Consider the following 12,193-nt stretch of genomic DNA (forward strand, 5'->3'; position numbering starts at 1 on the left):
AAAGAGAATAAAGAACTTTTGTTGAAAAAATAAAAAATAAAAGGACTGGACAGGCGGAAACGGTTGCTGTCTCAATTATTCAATATTTAGTTTACAAAAACACCCTTGTGATGCAAACTATATTACGGTCATGTCCATAACGGCTAGTTTTAGAACCTGTAACAAATTTAAAACAATCGGCTCAGGGGAACGGCTTCCAATGAACAAAAGAGACAATACTAAGTGCCAAACTCACTCTTCCGGCTAGTTTTTGCTCCTCTTCATCGGATCTTAGATCTACGGCAACTGAAAAATGGACGAATTTCAGATCAAAGATGCCGTCGGCGAAGAAGTAATTGGCGACGATTTCTACTAGGAGATTGAAGCTCCGAAGTTCGTGGACTTCTCCGCACCTGATCGTTGCCACACCGAACACAATGATCGTTATTGGTTCTTCCTCCGTGTCGGTGAGTTTTGTGTTTGATTGAAGCTATAATCGATTTTTAAATAAGATAAAGCTTGAATTTTTATTTCGGTTTAATAACTTTTGGATGAAACAAAACAACTGTTCGTTGTTATGTCCCAATGATTGTTTGTTCTTCAGGATGTGATCAAAAGCATGAAGAAGAAATGGACTCTGACGCAATTTATAATAATTTTGTACTTAGGGTTAGTACAAACTTTGCCCCCATTTCCCCCCTTCAAGTGCATAACATCTTCTCATATTTTCAAGTGATTGCTGAACTTAAACAGTTGAATGTTTCAGGTTATGGCAGCTAGGAGTCCAAGTGTTGGGCTTCGAGAAGCTCTTTGCAAAAGAGACTCGAGGTAAATTCATGGAAATCTTTTTCTGTTTTTCTTCATTGAGACTTACGTTTTTGATTTCTTCATTGATTTTTTTATTGTGATTTTAGGTCAAAATTGGAATGCCCCGTACAGTTCTTGCTAAGTCTTAGAAGTATAGTGTCAAAATTGGCTATGATTTCATCCATTACACAAAAGATGGGGGAAGCCAAAGTGAAAGTTAGACATGTTCCTAAGCAGTTTTCAACTACCCCAAATGTGAAGGCTGCAAAGCATTCATCTACTAAGGCCTTGACTACACTGAGGAACCGAAAAGGGATCTTGAATCCCAGTACTTTTCGAAGTGTTCGGAACCCGAAACCAACTACAATTGAGGTACCAAAGGATAGAGTGGTGGCAAAGACTTTATTGTTTCACTCTCCAAAGAAGGTAGTGAAGTTGAAGAAGTCTGTAGAATGGAATAGTTCGTTAAGGAAGGCATGCGCAGGGATGAAGAAGCTTGAGATTAATAATGGAAGTAAGAAGAATGCATTGGGATGTAATAATAGACCTTTAGATGTTCCAAGGAAACAGTTGAGAGTGAGAGAGGTTAAAAGCCGAGTGTATGATTCTTTGCATTGCCAGAAGAAGAAGAATGAAGAAGCTAAATCTGTAAAACCTTTGGAGAAAAACAACATCAACAAAGACTTGCTGTCGTCCGAGGCTCCTATGCATAGAAGAACAGATGAAAAGACTCAGTTGAGAGAGTCCTTCAGATAGCTTGAAGCAAGCAGGTAGCGAGAATACCAAAATTTCATCTCCCACTAGGAGTAAGATGGCCTCCATTTCAGAGTCTGAAGGGGACAATGAAATGCTTTGGCATCTAACATCCGAGTAAGTGAAAACAATAAGGAAAATACAACAGCTTCTGATGAAAATAGGCATGAAATTCATGACTTGTTTCCCCCCATGATTTTGTCTATTATTATTCACTTGCATTCACTATTGAATTTTCACTACAATTAATTGCAGACAATTGAATTGTGCTAAGGACAAGCCGGTGAAAAAGGATGTTCCTGGGAGGCACGAGACTTCTAAAAGCATTCAGAAGGTAGCTTATTAAATAGTCATTTTCTTTGTTTGTGTAATGTCTGTTTCTTGACAGTTTGTGTATCGCCATTTTGTTGCGGAATACGACTATCGGATAGAGCAAAATCACAATTAATAATTTGAGAAAATAAAAATAAAGATAAAGAATACACAAAATTTACGTGGAAAACCCCTAAATAATATAGGCTAAAAACCACGGGAAAAGGTAGAAGAATTTCACTATGAGAAAATAGGAATTTTAACTTCTCTCGATCTAACAAGGGGAAAACAATGACAATTCTCTCTTGATAAAAATGAGAAAACAACTCTCAAGAAACTCTCTAAATTCTCTAGTATTGGGAGAAAACTAGAATGATTTGAGATGATTTTGAAGTTAAATGGGTTAGGGTATTTATAGTTGAAGCTTAAGGACTAATTTTATAAATATTCTAAAGTATAAGGACTAAATATTCAATTTTCCCATCCTACATTTTTCAACATTATTGTTGCCAACTTGGTAAATCATTGTTGCCAACTATACAACCATTATTATTGCCAATTTTCAACCACCAAAAGTTTGACCATTAATTTCAACAAGTTGGCCACTTGATGACCACTTACTTTACAACAATTAATGGCCACTTACTTTACAACAATCTCCCACTTGAAGATTTGATTGAAACAATTATATATTCACACCATTCTTTCTACATTGTACTATTTATGTTGCTTACATTTCTGATAGGCTACAAGAGGATTAACACCAAGTAAATTTATCAGCATTGATCGCCTTCGTCATGAAATCTGCTATGTTGTCTTTGGTATGGATTTTCTGCATATCTACCGTCCTTTCTTCCACCTTTTCACGAATAAAATGGTACTAAACTCGTATGTGTTTTTTCCTTGAATGAAATGCTGGATTCCTTACTAGATGCAAGGCGCTTTGACTGTCATAAAACATAGAGATATACTCTTGATTGTGCTCAAGCTCCTCCAATAGCATATTCAACCAAATTTCTTTTTTACTAGCTTGTCTAGCTGCTACATATTCTGTCTCTGTTGTGGATGTAGCCACAACTGACTGTAATTTTGAAACCCAGCTTACAGCTCCACCAGTAACTTTGAACACGTATCTTGTAGTAGATTTACTTTTATCTAAATCCCCTGCATAGTTAGAATCGACATACCCATTGATTAGTAAGTTTGATCCTCTGTAACATAATGCAACATTTGAGGTCCCTTTGATATATCTCAAAATCCTCTTTACTGTATTCCAATGCTCTTTGCCTGGATTCGCCATGGACCGACTAACCACTCACATTGCTTGTGCAATATCTGGTCTTGTGCATATCATAGCGAACATTAAGCTTCCCACTGCTGATGTATACGACACTCGAGACATCTCCATCCTCTCTTCTTCACTGCTAGGACTCATACCGGAGGATAATTTGAAGTTAATAGGAATAGGAGTAGAAATTAACTTACAATCTTGCATGTTGAATCGTGACAAGATCTTCTTCAAGTAATTCTTTTGTGAAATCCAAATCTTCCTATTACTTCTGTCTCGATGAATTTGCATCCCCAGAATCTTGTTTGCTGATCCCAAGTCCTTTATTTCAAATTTCCTAGCTAGTTGTGCCTTCAATTCTTCAATATGATATTTGTTGGGTCCTGCAACCAACATGTCATCCACATACAACAACAATATAATAAAATCGTTATCATCAAACCTCTTGAAATAAGTACAAGGGTTTGCATTAAGTCTGTTGTATCCAAGGCACATAATGAAGGAATCAAATCTCTTATACCAATACCTTGGCACCTGCTTTAGATCGTACATAGATTTTTTCAACCTGCAAATCAAGTTATTCTTTTCTTTTTCTTCAAAACCTTCAGGCTGGAGCATGTAAATATATTCTTCAAGATTTCCATGAAGAAAGACTGTTTTAACATCTAACTGCTCTAGATGTAAGTTCAATGTAGCACACATTGCCAAGACTACTCGAACTGTTGTTAGTCTAACCACAGGAGAAAAGACTTCGTTGAAATCAATACCTTCTTTTTGAGCATATCCTTTGACCACCAGTCTTGCACGATACCTCTCCACTTGATCATTACCATTTCGCTTGATTTTGAATACCCATTTGTTACCAATTGGCTTCTTTCCTTGTGGTAGTGGCACAAGGTCCCATGTATTATTTTTATGAATGGCTTCAATTTCTTCTTGCATCGCCATCATCCATAGTGAAGCATCTGAGTTGTTTATTGTTTCTTGGAATGTTGATGGCTCATCGTCCTCTGTTAAAAGGCAATATGCAATATTTCCTTCTATAACATAATATGAGTGCCAACTGAGACGTCTTCTCACACGATCTGATTGATGAGTTGTTGGAGCTTTAGAACTCTCTGGTTCTTGTTAATCATGTGCTAGTTGCTTCAGAATAATCTCCTTGTTCAAACTCCTTTTCCACATGTATTTGTTTAGTCTCTGATTTTTCATCTCTATCATCGTCTTCTTTTCTTTGTAGTTTATCTTCTACAAAGATAACATCCCTGCTGATGATCACTTTGCGGGCAGTAGGATCCCACAAGCCATACCCCTTTACATCATCAGCATACCCCAATAATTTGTATTTTATGGATCCAGCTTTGGAATTTCTTGGGAGTTGTACATCACGTACACAATACTTCCAAATACATGGAGGTTTGAATAATCAGCTGGTTTACCAGTCCACATCTCCATTGGTGTCTTCAGCTCTATTGCAGTTGATGGAGCTCCATTCACCAAATAACAGGCGGTATTGACTGCTTCTGCCCAAAATGATTTTTCTAGGCCTGCATCCCTCAACATTGCTATTGTTCTTTCTAACAAGGTTTTGTTCATTCGCTCTGCCACTCCATTTTGTTGAAGAGTGTTCGTCACTGTGAACTGTCTTTTGATGCTTCTTTCCTACAAAAGTCATCAGATTTTTCACTTGTGTATTCTCCCCCATTATTTGTTCTGAAACACTTGATCTTATTTCCAGAATCAAGTTCCACCCGCGCTTTAAAGTTTTTGAAAATTGAAAACATGTTTGACTTCTTCTTAACAGGGTACACCCAACATCTCCTGGAGTAGTCATCAATAAATGAGACAAAGTAATTTTCTCCGCCTAGGGATGTAACTGGTGCTTTCCATATGTCAGAATGAACCAATTCTAGAACATTTTTGCCTTTAGAATTGGACGTGTTTAATTTTAACCGGTGATGCTTATTTGTTATACAATGCTTACACAAAGTAAGTGATACATTTGTTAAGCCTGGAAGTAGTTTTTGCTCCACAAGGACTTTCATTCATTGTTCTGACATGTGTCAAAGTTTCTGATGCCATAGTATTGTAGAATCTGAACTACATGAGGCAACAGAGGCTTCTGCTTCTAGCAAAGTCTCCCCCTTCAGCATGTACAAGTTTGTAGCTATCTTTTCGCCTATCATCACCACAAGCGCTCCATGAAACACCTTCATGATTCCTTTCCGTGTTTCAATCTTGCTTTCATTATTATCCAACAACCCGTAGGATAATAAATTTTTCTTCAGGCCTTTCACATGCCGCACATCTCGAACAACTTTAATTGTTCCATCATACATCTTTAATTTGATGGTTCCAACTCCAACGATCTCTAAGGCATGATCATTGTAACTATACACAGATCCTCCTGAGATAGGTTCATAATGATGGAACCATTCTCTTCTTGAGGTCATGTGATATGTTGCTCCTGAATTAATGAGCCATATATCTGCAAATCTCTTTCTTATTTCCACGGTGGTTGACGCTTCACAACATAGAGCATCCATCATCTGAAGTGTTTGCGGTATTGCCTTGTGGATTGGAGTTTTACCTAGACTCCAATCCTTCCTTCAAGTGAACATTCTTCCACATTATAGCACTTTAAATTCTTCTTGCTTCTCGACTTTGATCTACCATGTTTGTGACTGCTACTTTGACCACGTTCTGTTGATCTCCCTCTCATCGTGGTCAACGCTTCTGCTTGTTGCAGATTTACTTATCTGTCTTCCTTGTTTTTGCGTCGATTTTTTCTTGTAAAACAACAGCTGCAACGTCATCAAAGACTATACTGGTGATATTACTGTTTGTTAAGTTGATGATGAGTTGATCATACGAATCAGGTAAACTTTGAAGTAGAAGTTCAGCACGTTCTAGTTCTCCTATTGTACATTTTAATGATGTAAGCTGAGAAAATAAAGTGTTCAGTGTGTTTAAGTACTTCGTCACTGAAGTATATTCTGGCATCCGGAGAGTGTACAATTTCTTCTTAAGGAAAATTTTATTGTGCAACGATGTGGCATCGTACAATTTGGTGAGATGATCTCACATCTCCTTAGCTGTCTTTTTCTCCTCGATGCTTGACAATATTTCATCTGCTAATGCTAGATGAAAGTTTGCCATAACATTCTCGTTCATTTAGATGCATTTGTTGTCATCTGTGAAATCTACCGACCTTTCACTGATAGTTGCTAAACAACCGTCTTTCCTCAGGATGACCTTCATCTTTAATTTCCACAATGAAAAATTTCTCCCATTGAATTTTTCAATATCAAATTTCGTTGTTATAGCTTCTATTACAGATAGCTCCCATTATTTCACTATCGTGAATAGTTCTTTGGAACCTTCAAAGAATGGGTAATACTTTCTTACTTTCTTATGTTGGAGGATCTACCTATTGGTGGCAACCACAAAGACAATAAATAGATATTACATACTCTAATATGACTCTTGATACCAATTGTTGCGGAATACGACTATCGGATATAGCAAAATCACAACTGATAATTTGAGAAAATAAAAATAAAGATAAAGAAGACACAAAATTTACGTGGAAAACCCCTAAATAATATAGGATAAAAACCTCGAGCAAAGGTAGAAGAATTTCACCATGAGAAAATAGGAATTACAACTTCTCTCGATCTAACAAGGAGAAAACAAAGACAATTATCTCTTGATAAAAAGGAGAAAACAACTCTAAAAAAAACTCTCTAAATTCTCTAGTAATGGGAGAAAGCTAGAATGATTTGGGATAATTTTGAAGCTAAATGTGTTAGGGTATTTACAGTTGAAGCTTAAAGATTAATCTTATAAATATCCTAAAGTATAATGACTAAATATGCAATTTTCCCATCCTACTTTTTTCAACATTATTATTGCCAACTTGGTGAATCATTGTTGCCAACTATACAACCATTATTGTTACCAACTTTCAACCACCAAATGTTTGGCCATTAATTTTAATAAGTTGGCCATTTGATGACTACTTACTTTACAACAATTAATGGTCACTTACTTTACAACACATTTGACTTTATAATGTTCTTGATTATGCAGGGTACTAAAGTAATGAATAGGACAATGAAAGAAAACTCCACAACAGATAAAGGTGCTACAGGGATGAAGCACAGAAAACCAAAGCTTACAAATCCCAAGCCTTTTCGTCTTAGAACTGATGTATGTATTGTTTATGGAGTAGATACTATTGAAATGATGAAAAGAGGTTTAAAATTCTTCCATGTTATCTGATATTTTTCTTGCTGTTCAGGAAAGAGGAACCTTAAAGGAAGCAAATTTGGAGAAGAAGAATCTTCAAGCACCATTGAAAGAAACATCCACCTTTCCAGGATCCCAAGGTGGAAATTCATTGAGGAAACATCAGAATGTCGAATTGAGTGCTTTGAGCTTAGACTCATATACCATGTAATCATAGCCCTGGACTAATAGGTTTCCCCCCTTGATTACAGATAAATGAGAACAGTGACAATGGACCAGATACAATACACTTCAAGATCAACTGGTAAGTTGATTTTCTCTTTACTTTCCATATCTGTTCATTGCTCATCTAGGGATTTGATGAGTAATCTATTACTTGTAGCAAACCATCAAGACCACATCCACCTTTCCAGGATCCCAAGGTGGAAATTCATTGAGGAAACATCAGAATGTCGAATTGAGTGCTTTGAGCTTAGACTCATATACCATGTAATCATAGCCCTGGACTAATAGGTTTCCCCCCTTGATTACAGATAAATGAGAACAGTGACAATGGACCAGATACAATAACACTTCAAGATCAACTGGTAAGTTGATTTTCTCTTTACTTTCCATATCTGTTCATTGCTCATCTAGGGAATTTGATGAGTAATCTATTACTTTGTAGCAAACCATCAAGACCACTAGCTTGAAGAAACCACAAGGGTTGGTGAAAACAAAGATTTCTTATGGTACTCCACAAAAACGTATTGTTCCTATGCATCAGAAAATGACATTTCCATCACTGATGGAAAAAGGCCAAGACAAGGCAGCTCAAAAATCCGAGGGCAGATTAGCGAAAACTAAATCACCAAACAACTAGGGAGACTACGAGGGTAATTAGCAATCCAGAGACACCCTTTGCTTTGTCATCAATGAAGATTAATCTGATTGCTCTGTAAAGTTATAAATCATATTCCCAATTCTTACAGGGTAGCATCAAGTAGGAAGAAGCCTGCTCAAATCAGTGCAATAAAGGAAAATGCCCAGATCATAATGAGAAAGGAACTTTGTTAGCAAAGAAGGCGTCATCTCAGTGAAGAAAGCATCATTCCAAAAGAGCCAAACATTCACAGCCTTCATGCGCCGAAAAGCTGCCAAAGAAGAGAGTAGCATAATGCACGTGTATCATAATCGTTTCGATCATTAGCCACCCTTTTTCTTTAAACATTTTTTATTTGCTTGCTTGAATTAATTTAATAGCATTATTGAGGGAATTCCAAGTTCCTTTCTAAGTTATTGTATTTAAGCTGTAACATTTGTGCCACAAGAATGATATATGATGAATTCATTTACAAGATGCAAAGTTTCAAGATTTTGTTTGAATTCATTTATAAGTGTATTTTTAGGGTAAAATGTGCAATCCTCTTGGTTTTTGTCACAAAATTACCTTAAACCGAGAAAGCAGAGTCTTTGCCCATCAAATTAAGTAGAGTTTTTACTCCTTGGAAGCTTTGAAGCCGAAGAACCTTTACATGAATTCGTGTAAACCCTATTTTGCAGCTAAAGCTACCTTATCAAACCGTGGTGATTGTTTTTGGTACTCTTAATGCTGCTGCTGCCAGAATTGGTGTCGTGCTCGAATAGTACAGATGACCAGTCGAGGAGACTCGAATTTGTCTTGTTATACACAGAGAAAGTTCTATGCCACAATAACAACAGAAGAGTGAATGTGTACGCTATATGTTCGTGCGCATACACAAGAAAATCTTAAGCATATATATTCTTGGTTCATGGTCTGTGATTGGTTCTGTTTCTTTTTTGTATTGCAGAAGAATGAGCATCCAAAACAATGAGTTCATCTGTTGAACTCGTCCTTGACAGCAACAGAAAGTACCATGTGCTGCATACTTGAGAATTACTGGAAAGAAGATGGTTTTCCATGTGGTGAGTGTGAATCAAGGCCTTTTAACATGCAAGTGTTGATTCAAAAATGATGAAATTTCTTCCAACGAATTGGGAAATCGAATCGTTTCGAATAAAATAATTCTAAAATCATATTCAATTTAAACATAACAAGCTAAATAGATAAATATAGAGAAAATAGACTTAGACTAATAAAAGAAATCTCAAGTTCCTAGTAGCTACCAACAATGAAACATATGAAGCATATGATATAATATAATATGAGATGGTATATGTTTGCATTTAAGCAAGTGATGCCTTGTCCAAACACAATTGACAGGAGGCTCTATCAATATTGAAGCCCTCCGGTGATCTTCGTCTTTTGGATACAAATAAGCATATAAATGATGATGATGTTGATCATTTGATGATGATGATTCTCCCAATGGTCTAGAACTTGATAAGGATGTAAGACCAGTGCGTACCATCTCTTCGAAGTCCGAATTCTCAACCCAACATTTGGCTGAGAGATCAAACTTCATAACTATTTGGTGCCTATGCGGTAGACATGGATACCTAAGACCGGCTGTCAGTTCGCCAGAAACTTCAATGTGATACTCATGGTATGGGACTCGCCAGCATTTCGCAAGCAATCTCCATTTTCGACTATCGACGTCGAATACACCTAGTGCGCCACCTGAAAAAAGACAGTAGAAACAGCCGTTTAAATAGGTCTAACTCAATGCGGAGCCATACCAACTTTTATTTGGATGACGCTCTACGAGGTAGTACGTCGTCCAACTCTGATCACCCGGTCGACATGTACAAATACCAATAGTATCGTTAAATCTATAGAAACTGAAAACAAGGCAATCTGAACTTGTTGAACTCATGTTAAACGTGGCCGTCAAGTCAAATTCATAGATTGGGAAACCAAACTCGAGTGTCGGTAGCTCAAGAACCTCCTTGGTGAAGGGAGAGTACAAGAAGAAGACACGTCTGATACAAAAGTTATACTTTGGTTGGTTTCGAAAAAGAGCCCAGCCGTATCGACTAGACTGATATTGAGCTGAATCGAAAATAATCCGATCTTCTCTCTTAACGCCTTTGTAGATGTATACCTCTTTGTCCAACAAGGTGTCCTTAAGCTTACATGTACCGATCACTCTCTTCCGATCTATCCGCTCCCATTGGAATGTCATTAGCCATGCTTTGTAAATGGTGGGGATCCCATCAGGTTTTTAAATAGCGTTTACGGTTACGTTTTCTGTCGCGTCGTGTTTATTACAGTTGCGGACATAACGGATGTTATTGCGGTCATTACGGGAATCGCGGTCGTGAATTTTTTTAAATGTCGCACAACAACTTACCCTAAAATGATTAAATTAAATATAATTAAAATAAAATTTTAAAATTTAAATTACAGAAATTTAGATTACTGAAATTAAAACTAAATTAAATACAAATTAAAATTTACATTTACATTTTAAACTAGGGATTAAATTATAAATTCTAAAAGTAGAAGAGATGTCAAATTAATATATCCTTTAAAATTATATTTTAAAATAAAGCAACCCCTCCCCGACCTTTCTGCCTCCCCCCTCGATTTCATTGTCTAAAACAAAAAACAAATTATGCTTTCATTCTCAACTCTCCCTTTCTCCTCACCCCGACCTTTCATTTTTTTGAAAAACAAAATTACGATTGGAAATTGGAATAACGCATATAGCGTCCCGTGATCGGCACAATTCACCGTTATCCGTTAAATTACAGACGTGATATATCGCTATTGGTGTGAATCTATCATTCACCGCAAAAATCATGAAAATCAATTTCGTATGACGGCACTACTGTAATATCATAGCCGCTATCGCCTTTTCGGTCCGCAATTTCAAACCCAGGATCCCATCAAGGGATACGTTCCACCAATCCTTGCAAGCTTCACGTATTCGGATTTGATGCGACCAATAAAATTTACCCAGTATGCACTTCAGTATATCACTGGGAAGCTTAGACCAATCTCTCTCTTCATTCTTATTTTGCAAACCACATTTTTATCTTCCTTTTCTCCCTCCGCCATCACCACCGGTCCACCACCACTCCTTCATGAGATATATATAATCTATTTTAGGGTTTATGTTACTTATTAACCCAATTTTTTATTATTAAAGATTAAGTTAAATTTTATTATAATTATTGATTTTATTTATTTACAAATTATTATAAAATAAAAGTTCTTTATAATTAAATATTTAACTTTATAGATAAAAATATTTTTTAACTTTTAAAATGATCGTAGAAAATTATTTTTGAGAGATATAATTTCTTAGGTAATCTTCACAATTTGTGAAACATACATTGAAAAGATCAGAAATATTAAGAGTGTGATTTAAAATACTTTAAATCTAATTTTAGTATAAATATTTAATTTTTTAAAAAATAAGACATCTTGTATCTTTCGTAATTTTTATATTTATAATAAATTATTATTTTTTTCATACGTAAAAATTAATAAAATTAAATAACATTAAATATTACGTCTACTGGATTACATTAAACTTTATTTTTTATTAATCTTATATTAATTACTTTTTACTTATAAATTCTTAACATTAAATTAGTTGCTTATATATATATATATATATATTATTTTAATTATTTTTTCACTTACAAATTCTTAACATTAAATTCGTTACTTGTTATGCAGTGAGCTCTCCATCACTAAGGCCTCTCATTTAAAGATAGTATATTTAGAAAAGAAATCTAAACTTATTAGGAACAAATATATATGAGGAAGTCTCACCAGCGGCAATCTAATATATGGCTAAAGAAAAAACTACTGAAAATGTTATTATTTTTTTAATATTTCGGTAAAAAATTATCTAAAACATTATTATTTCTTTCGAAAATATTATTGTT

The 12,193-nt window shown here is 35.6% G+C and overlaps 2 long non-coding RNA genes across 2 annotated transcripts; both read left to right on the plus strand.

Annotated features, from left to right (window-relative positions):
* The first annotated feature begins 364 nt into the window (after window positions 1-364).
* On the plus strand, window positions 365-889 carry LOC120123212. Its single transcript, XR_005516171.1, has 3 exons — window positions 365-446; window positions 584-648; window positions 746-889. It is a non-coding gene; the product is annotated as an uncharacterized LOC120123212 (long non-coding RNA).
* A 6,904-nt stretch (window positions 890-7,793) lies between these two features.
* Window positions 7,794-8,756, plus strand: LOC120123213. Its single transcript, XR_005516172.1, has 3 exons — window positions 7,794-7,977; window positions 8,058-8,265; window positions 8,362-8,756. It is a non-coding gene; the product is annotated as an uncharacterized LOC120123213 (long non-coding RNA).
* Window positions 8,757-12,193: the final 3,437 nt, after the last annotated feature.

The sequence above is a fragment of the Hibiscus syriacus genome, unplaced genomic scaffold, assembly GCF_006381635.1.
Source record: "Hibiscus syriacus cultivar Baekdansim isolate YM2019G1 unplaced genomic scaffold, ASM638163v2 tig00110391_pilon, whole genome shotgun sequence".
In the NCBI taxonomy this organism is placed as follows: domain Eukaryota; kingdom Viridiplantae; phylum Streptophyta; class Magnoliopsida; order Malvales; family Malvaceae; genus Hibiscus; species Hibiscus syriacus.